The sequence below is a fragment of the Sinohyriopsis cumingii genome, chromosome 18, assembly GCF_028554795.1.
Source record: "Sinohyriopsis cumingii isolate HCF-2022 chromosome 18, ASM2855479v2, whole genome shotgun sequence".
NCBI lineage: Eukaryota > Metazoa > Mollusca > Bivalvia > Unionida > Unionidae > Sinohyriopsis > Sinohyriopsis cumingii.
The window spans coordinates 37,187,420-37,196,551 of record NC_142978.1 but is presented as its reverse complement, the minus strand read 5'-3'; the positions used below and the strand labels follow the sequence as shown (position 1 = coordinate 37,196,551).

The window sequence follows — 9,132 nt, the reverse complement described above, 5'->3', positions numbered from 1 at the left end:
TTTTCTCAGTTGCTTCACCATACAAGCATCTGGCCTATGGGGATCAAAGATCTAGTCTATATCGGCCAGGTTGATTTCTATACTGTTCGAGCTGTTAGACGAGAGTGTGCTCTAACCACCAAAACGCTCACCTGCATATACGCTATACGTTCATGGAGGTTAGATATCACTCAACATTGTACACAATATATGACTGATACAGATGTAGAGCGTACATGCTGAGCAGAGCAGAGTTGACATTGGATGAAATCTGAAAAACATATAGAGCAAAGGGATGGGTTAATGAGATTAGATTGGCATAAAATACTGCGAAAAAAATGCCAAAAAATCAGGTATTTCCTGCACCGACTAATCACCATAACTAGAGCAGATTTCTAAATGCCAGAAAGTATTTTTTTTTTCGTCCTTTGATATCTCTCTAAGACTGCTAGATTCATAGCTTGCTTTCATCAAAAAATTCCTACAGGACTTAATTTCATGGAACAAGCTACCTGACTATTTGGTAGCTCAGGAGACACGGTTTGGCTTCGTCTAATCTTTTAAAATTTAGAAACAAGTGGTGAAGATATCGGAATAGAAATGATTCTTACAACATTCAATCGTTATTTTATACATCGTAGAAAACATACGAGTTACAAAATATATACCTAAAGCATTCCATTAACAAATTAAAGTTATTATTTGCTTGAGGAACTCCTAAATGCTGTTAGCACAAATTATATTGCACAGTGAAAATACCTCCACTAAATTCATATCCCTATGTTCCTGACCCATAACAAGCAATCATGTACACTAAAACAGCCAAATTAGTTTTGAGTTTTCACAATACGTGCTGTATAATTGAATTTACGAGTTGTTGTTTTCTTTGACTGAGCTGCTACTATCGGGGTCGATTTTATCCAAACCAATTTTCAGGTGAAACAATTAACCCGCATATTTATTAAAATGCATACATTCAATACTTCTTTCTTTGAACAACCAAACATCATTGTGCTTAAAATATGATTTTGGAAACAACGATTTTATGCTTTTGTTGATTAACATTCGTGTCAGTTTTGTCCCTCAAAGGTTCAGTAAGAATATTAAGTTCATGTATAAACTTTATTGTATCAGCACATGTAACACGATCATCAGCATTACATATTGTAAAAGTATTATAAATATATATTGCATTAAAATTTAGGTTCTGATATCCAATCATTAATGAAAGGGGAAAACACGATAGGACCATGGACACAGCCTTGCCTTGTGCCGAAATTGTCTTATAAATAAGTAGTTAAACCGTTAGGTATGCAGACACCGATCTAAAAATTCCTATATACATTCCTTAAAATATTTAATATTTTTACCATTCATACCCTTATATATATAAGAGACAACATTAATTTATCATGATGTACGTTATCGTAAATTTTTTTCATATTTAAAAATACAATAAAATGTACATCTTCTTCAAGTAATGTATTATCTTTTTGCTAAAACCATAATATTAAGAATGTTCGTGTCTGGAATATATTTTTGTAAACCCTGCTGGTGCTCTATCTATCAGACGGTTGTCTTCCTCCCATGCGTAGATAAGTGTGATCAATACACAAGTATAAACCTGGCATAAAATATCAGTAAGGGAGATAACTCTGTGACAGTTTGGGTCACTCTTGACAGTGTTATTATATCAAAGGCAAGTAAAACTTTTTCCCCACTGCTTAAGCAAATTCAAAGATTTTATAAAACAGAACATAATGGAACTGTATGATTGTTCTAGACGTGCACTAACAAAAACAAATGAGTGTCATGTAAGAGAACAAAATTTTATTTGTTTATTTTAAGTAAATTTTTTTATGATTTCATCATTAAAATAGAAATATTTAAGTCATGGTATTATATATATATATATATATATATATATATATATATATATATATATATATATATATATATATATATCTTTTGTATATGTATATATATATGTATCTTTTGATGATAAAAATGGTCATTATACATAGATAACAAAGTGTAGATGGTATTATATATATATATACCATCTACACTTTGTCATCTATGTATAATGACCATTTTTATCATCAAAAGATCTTTCATTCATAAAGACGAACACTAAAATATATGTATGAACCTATTCGAGATAAACCAAATTTTTATTATTTTTGTCGACTTTTGTATTTTTTGCATTGAGAATTTATCAGTATCCTCACCAGCATAACATCCATAAACAGAGTCAAATGTACGGTCAGGGATACTATCTTCACATTCTTAATTATCGCATTCAAATCTTCAATATGATTAAAAAGACATTTTCAATACTGCATTTTCATTTCATATAACTTCTCGCTTAACAGTTAAATGTCATCAGTATTAATTTTATTATATGCATGAGATTTGTTAAAAGTTAGAAATGAAAAAAAAATGATTATATCTTTACCAATGAGCAGAGTTGATGACTAATATATTTAGGCCACACAATGAATAAAACGTAAAAATACTCTTTTCATAAAATCATTGAATACGATAGGTTTACCGTTGCTCATTTTTTATATTTATTGAACACAGCTAAGCAAACTTTTCCTAACTATTATGGAAGAGAGTTATGGTGTTTATAACATGCACAGCCTTCGATATTTCGCGACCGTTTGCTTAGGTCAACATATGTAAATATTTTATAAAAAATAAGGGCATTGACTTCTATCCTAAGTGGACTGCAGATGTCCCTTGTGTGAAGACAAGAACCTGCGGCGAGATTTACTTTGCTTGTTCTCTCACTTTACCGTGCTCATGTATTCCCCATTTCATGCCCCTTTCTTCGTCGTCCATTGCACCCATTATTTCATGTCAAGATTCATTTGGATAGCTGAAAGCAAAGGATCTTAATGAATAAACCGCGATTAACTTCCAAAGTGCATCTGTTCCGGAAACATGCCGAATAGCTTCTGTACGGACTGTTTTTAACCCCCAGTTAGATAGTTATCCCATTAGTGTGTGTTATTCGGTGCGTCAGTGAAGCAAGTATTTGTGTTAACTGGATTATACTCCGTACAGGTGAGTATTATTACATATATAGTTAATTATCGGAGTGTGTGCCTAATTGATATCTAACATAAGAAAAGGAGGGAGGGGCGGGAATGACTCTACTTGAAACATGTTTACCTTTGCCGCGGATTTATGCATACAAAACATGCAAGGACCTTGCTTTACGACGTTATCAAACTAGTGCTTCGATAAGGTTTACCATAGACCAACAAGTTGTTCTCCCTATCTTTTTATTATTTGTATGACATTACTGGCGCCAGTTGGGTCGTATGAAAAGAAGAGGTCGACAATAACTTGTTGGTCTAGGTTGATCAACATTTCTAAATGTGGGCTCCATCCATATGTTTTAAATACATTTTTTTAGTACTTTAAAAAGTTCCTTTTCCCTCGTTAAGTCCTAAAATAGTTTGAAGGCTTTTAAATATATCAGTTAAACTTCAGTACGGTATTACACGCTCATCGATGTAAAATAAGACAACGACTACCTCTCTCAAGTTGTGAAAACGTCGTCCAAACAGTTTCATCCAGGAGAGTGTTTTTTTTTCTTCCTTTCTTTCTTCAGGCAGGTAGTCCGAGTTTCCTCCGATCTACCCACCCCCATGGATATATTTTGCATTTATTTCTGAGGTCAGAGTGCATTATTTATCGAAAATTTCGAATTCACCGGAATTGAGCCGTGTCGTGACAGAATAGGCGCCTGTAGTGAGTCTAGAAAACTTGTAGGACCTTACAATAAGTACTACGAAATCGAAAGCTAGATCATTTATCGTTTCAGATATTGTGAGTATAACATTATTTATCTTATCAATTCGTTGACAGACGAAACTCAGATCTCCAGACCTCCATGATCATGGTATCATAGGGTAAATCTAGTCACGCGATAGCAACAAATACACACGAGTGCTCATTGTTAGTGAAGTGTACGAACGAGTATAGAATCATTTCTACTTTTTGCAGGCCTTGTTCGAATAATAGTTTTTCGACGGATTTCATTCGAAATGAACAGACATGTAAGATTCTGTTTATCGAATGTCCAAGATAATAATTTTACTTGACCAAACCGCAGAATAGTGAGGTGAAATGGCTTTGAAAATCGTTTTCTGGATGTCTCGGTCATTACGCCTTTCATTTGTATGACGCTATATCGTCATTTTGTGACGTATTGAATATTTATTGCACGTGGAAAATACATACAAATTATACAAATTATAATATGGATATGTTAACGTAATTAACTATCTACGTAATGGTAATGGTCGCCCGTTTTTCTCCATATCCACTCGACTTCCAGGCGAAAAGACGGTCACCTTATTGTTAACAGCATTAGTAAATTAGAATGGTTTCGGAAGCTAGAGCGATGGAAATACCATCAATATAGAAGAAATCGGGTTGGTACATGCTGTATTCATTTTGTAGAAGTAATCCGGTTGGTACATGCTGCATTTATTTTATAGAAGTAATCGGGTTGGCACGTGCTGTATTCATCTCATAGAATTAATCCGGTTTTTACATACTGTATTCATTTTATAGAAGTTATCCGGTTGGTACATGCTGTATTCATTTTACAGAAGTAATCGGGTTGGTACATTTTGTATTCATTGTATAGAAGTTATCGGGTTGGTATATTTTGTATTCATTGTATAGAAATAATCGGGTTGGTACATGCTGTATTCATTGTATAGAAGTAATCCGGTTGGTACATGCTGCATTTATTTTATAGAAGTAATCGGGTTGGCACGTGCTGTATTCATCTCATAGAATTAATCCGGTTTTTACATACTGTATTCATTTTATAGAAGTTATTCGGTTGGTACATGCTGTGTTCATTGTATAGAAGTAATCGGGTTGGTACATGCTGTATTCATTGTATAGAAGTAATCGGGTTGGTATATTTTGTATTCATTGTATAGAAGTAATCGGGTTGGTACATGCTGTATTCATTGTATAGAAGTAATCGGGTTGGTACATGCTGTATTCATTGTATAGAAGTAATCGGGTTGGTACATGCTGTATTCATTGTATAGAAGTAATCGGGTTGGTAAATGCTGTATTCATTGTATAGAAGTAATCGGGTTGGTACATGCTGCATTTATTGTATAGAAGTAATCGAGTTGGTACATGCTGTATTCATCTCATAGAATTAATCCGGTTTTTACATACTGTATTCATTTTATAGAAGTTATCCGGTTGGTACATGCTGTATTCATTGTATAGAAGTAATCGGGTTGGTACATGCTGTATTCATTGTATAGAAGTAATCGGGTTGGTATATTTTGTATTCATTGTATAGAAGTAATCGGGTTGGTACATGCTGTATTCATTGTATAGAAGTAATCGGGTTGGTACATGCTGTATTCATTGTATAGAAGTAATCGGGTTGGTACATGCTGTATTCATTGTATAGAAGTAATCGGGTTGGTACATGCTGTATTCATTGTATAGAAGTAATCGGGTTGGTACATGCTGTATTCATTGTATAGAAGTAATCGGGTTGGTACATGCTGTATTCATTGTACAGAAGTAATCGGGTTGGTACATTTTGTGTTCATTGTATAGAAGTAATCGGGTTGGTACATGCTGTATTCATTGTATAGAAGTAATCGGGTTAGTACATTTTGTATTTATTGTATAGAAGTAATCGGGTTGGTACATTTTGTGTTCATTGTATAGAAGTAATCGGGTTGGTACATTTTGTATTCATTGTATAGAAGTAATCGGGTTGGTACATGCTGTATTCATTGTATAGAAGTAATCGGGTTGGTACATTTTGTATTCATTGTATAGAAGTAATCGGGTTGGCATATTTTGTATTCATTGTATAGAAGTAATCGGGTTGGTACATGCTGCATTTATTGTATAGAAGTAATCGGGTTGGTACATTTTGTATTCATTGTATAGAAGTAATCGGGTTGGTATATTTTGTATTCATTGTATAGAAGTAATTGGGTTGGTACATGCTGTATTCATTGTATAGAAGTAATCGGGTTGGTATATTTTGTATTCATTGTATAGAAGTAATCGGGTTGGTACATGTTGTATTCATTTTTATAGAAGACGAATTGCATTTTATTGTGGATTATTGTTTTGTCATATTGTATTAATCCTTACGTGAAAGTGGTACTCGCATTCTTTGCTATTATTATCACCATCATCATTATTGTTATTATTATTATTGTTGTTGTTGTTTTGTATCATGCATAATATTATAAATTATTAAGAGAATTTTTAATTTCATTGTTGATTGTTTTGGTCAGAATTATTTTTACCTATTGATAGACACTGCAAAAGTAACATCTAAGCGGAAAATGGTTGGAAAAATACCACAGTGGTATAGGTTCAGCAACCCCGACTGCTCTGACACAACTCATATAGCGACTGCCCCTCTCCCAATGGCTTTTCGATCAGAGACAAAGAAACCATGGCACTAAAATGAAATCACAAAAACCTATATTAATTTTTAGACATTATCTTGGATCTCGTTTTATTACTTTGTAAATTAAGACCTGAATATGTTGACTTTGTTTCTTTACTTACTCAACTTTACGTAATTACAATCAGTTGACTGTTTAACTCATTATTCTCTCTCTCTCTCTCTCTCTCTCTCTCTCTCTCTCTCTCTCTCTCTCCCTTATACCAAGGCCAGTATATGTTGCTGCAGAGATAACGTTGTGGGACAGTATACTAATGCCATCTGATCCATTTACAACGGCTGCGATAAGTGACACTTCATGTAGGGAGATTATTTCTGTAGAAGTTTAACCACTGATATAGTGAATAGACGGAAGCAATTTGTTATAGTTCAGCAAGATTATTTCCCTCACCTAACCTGGTTTCCGTTTAAAGGCCAATAGTCTCTTTCTTTCTTGAGAGAGAGAGAGAGAGAGGGAGAGAGAGAGAGAGAGAGAGAGAGAGAGAGAGAGAGAGATGGGGGAGGGGTATTGCTCTGGAAGGACTAGACATTTTATTAATTGGCCTAATAGAAAAAGAAAGTATGGAAAGACTAGGTGTTTTAGTAATTGGTCTAAATAGAAATAGAAACACAGGAAGGACTAGGTATTTTATTGCTCAGTCTAATAAAAAAAGAAAGAATGGAAGGAATAAGTATTTTATTGCTTTGTCTAATAGAAAGAGAAACGCTGGAAGGCCTAAGTATTGTATTGCTCTGTCTAATAGAAACGTTGGAAGGACTAAGTATGTTATTGCTCGTTCTAATAGGAATAGAAACGCTTGAAGGACTAAGTATTTTTTGCTTTGTCTAATAGAAATAGAAACGGTGGAAAGACTAAATATTGTATTGCTTCATCTAATAGAAGTAGAAACGCTGCAACGACTAAATATTTTTTAATGCTCCGTCTAATAGAAATAGAAACGTTGGAATGACTAAGCATTTTAATGCTCCGTCTAATAGAAATGAAAATGCTGCAAGGACTAAGTTTGTTTGTTTCTCTGTCATATAGAAGTAGAATTAGAAATGCTTTATAGGACTAAGTATTTTATTGCTCTGTGTAATAAAAATAGAAAGGCTGGAAGGACTAAGTATTGTATATGCCGATAAATCAGCCCTTCACCCGTATATGATATTGATTTTCGGGCGAGGGGTTGATGTCACCTATTCATTAAAAGCTGCAATTATCTGCAATCGAATTTGGTCTGCACACATTGGAGTACATGCTATACACTTGCTGGTATTTCTCGTGGCTGTTCAGCTACTGCCGGCTGAAGGGTTCTTTTGGTGATAGGTAGATTATATTTCATGAGCTAATCCTATCTTTGGGGACTTGTAAATCCACCTGGAATAGCACAACCATATGTCCTGTGGCCATTGTGAATTTCGCGTTTGATATGGCTGTTACCAATAACGGGTATGTGTCTAATGTGTACGCGGGTTTGTTCCGGAATGATTTGCATGCAGCAAAATTACACATTTTAATGAACAAGTAACATCAGATCCACAACATTGTCCATCAGTATCAATACAGATTTGTGGGGATGCTTTATCGGACTAAGTATTGTATTGCTCGGTCGAATATAAATAGAAACGCTGGAAGGACTAAATATTGTATTGCTCTGTGTAATAGAAATAGAAAGACTGGAAGGACTAAATATTTTTAATGCTCCGTCTAATAGAAGTAGAAACGCTGGAAGGACTAAGTATATTAATGCTCCGTCTAATAGAAATTGAAATGCTGCAAGGACTAAGTATTTTTTTTTGCTGTCAGATAGAAGTAGAAATAGAAATGCTTTATAAGACTTAGTATTTATTGCTCTGTGTAATAGAAATAGAAACGCTGGAAGGACTAAGTATTTTATTGCTCGGTCTAACAGAAACGCTTGAATGACTAAATATTTTTCTGCTTGGCGTAATAGAAATGCTGGAAGGACTAGGTATTTTAATACTCTGTCTGATAGAAATAGAAACACTGGAAGGACTAAATATCTTGTCTGAAATAGCCTTTAAGGGGTTTGATAGTTTTAGTCATGTTTTTTTTTTTAATAAGAAAGTGACCCCTGATTAGTTTTAAAATATTTATTTCAAATATCGTCATAGCATGCAAATAAAATATCACATCGAGAAATAAATAATATTGAATAACAAGCTTAAACTTATTTCAAGCTCCCTTCTCATTAATATTTTCCTTAAAAGATCTGACTGACACGAGTAATTCAAGACAATTAACCGATAAATGCACAATTTGATACAAGGTAATGAAATATTTAAAGTAAATTGTGCATACATTCTTGCATTAGATAGTAATTAAGAAGTATTAATCGCGGACACGTGTTATTACATAATATTAAACAAGATACGAAGTACGTTTGGTGCTGACAGGGAAATGGGTACATTTTAACTTCAGCTCAGATGATTTACGTTGGTTAAAAAAAATTATTCACCACGATTGTGTGAAGTATAAAAATTGTAAACAAATCTTGAAGAAGTTTCACTTATAAACATTTGGACCCTTCCTGAATGCATATATCCGTGTTTTCCAAAAGCGATTGCAAGGGAGTCCTCAATAATGCTGACTTGGGACCAATACAATGGTAAGCACGCACTGTAATGCTTCTGGCGACAATATTCCCTTAGTTTGA

The 9,132-nt window shown here is 33.9% G+C and overlaps 1 protein-coding gene across 1 annotated transcript in view; it reads left to right on the top strand.

Annotated features, from left to right (window-relative positions):
- The first annotated feature begins 2,763 nt into the window (after nucleotides 1-2,763).
- Nucleotides 2,764-9,132, top strand: part of LOC149776411 (uncharacterized) — a 115,154-nt gene continuing 108,785 nt past the window's right edge. Inside the window, exon 1 of the mRNA XM_089940817.1 lies at nucleotides 2,764-3,051. The gene's annotated coding sequence lies outside the window, so the exon portion shown is untranslated. The remainder of the gene's footprint in view (nucleotides 3,052-9,132) is intronic.